General features: G+C 33.3%; 1 non-coding gene across 1 annotated transcript; it reads right to left on the bottom strand.

The window, feature by feature from the left end:
- Positions 1-351: 351 nt before the first annotated feature.
- LOC123324690 lies at positions 352-455 on the bottom strand. Its single transcript, XR_006539964.1, has one exon. It is a non-coding gene; the product is annotated as a U6 spliceosomal RNA (small nuclear RNA).
- Between the last annotated feature and the right edge of the window lie 290 nt (positions 456-745).

Raw genomic sequence — 745 nt, 5'->3', positions numbered from 1 at the left:
ACTGTTCTACCATATAAATGAGAACTCTGAATTCTATACTATTGGAACAAAACTCTCCCTCCAGACTTAATCTTCCATCAGAAAATTTTCTGGACTATATGAAAACTTCACCAGGTCTAAAGTTAAGAAAGAATAGTATATTCGCTTCATATATTATTTGTGAATAAACTTTTTCATTGACTTTTGTTGTCTGATGCAATTTGACTAGGAATAGTAATAATAAATTATCTATTCAATTGTTAAAGAGTTCTAGGGTAGCCCTAATCATCATCTTTCACTATATTTTTATTCCTTTTTTTCTGTAAGGTTTTCTTTAAAAGATCATTCACAAAATACTATATCCATAGATTAAAAAATATGGAATGCTTCACGAATTTGTGCATCATCCTTGTGCAGGGGCCATGCTGATCTCTGTATCGTTCCAACTGCTGCTAAGGTGAGCACTACATTTTTACTTGTAGTGACTTCATTTATACCCACAGTTTATCTTTATCATTTATATATACCTTAGCTATCCAAAATCTACTTTGGCAGCTCCAAATTCCCTCTTAAGCACCAAACCTGTTTCTTCCAGGGTCCACTGAATATGTCTGCATGTTTCATGAACCACTTAATCTTATAATATTCAAATCTGACTCCAGCTAGCTTTCCTTTTCTTCTCCAAATTTACCTCATGTTGAGTATTCTTAATTTCAGTGAATGGTATCAGTGCCCTCTCACTTTTCTGAAGCCAAAATTATCAGCA

Source organism: Neomonachus schauinslandi, chromosome 4, assembly GCF_002201575.2.
Source record: "Neomonachus schauinslandi chromosome 4, ASM220157v2, whole genome shotgun sequence".
NCBI classification, from domain to species: domain Eukaryota; kingdom Metazoa; phylum Chordata; class Mammalia; order Carnivora; family Phocidae; genus Neomonachus; species Neomonachus schauinslandi.
The sequence above is the reverse complement of the archived record's forward strand: the minus strand, read 5'-3'. Positions and strand labels throughout refer to the sequence as shown.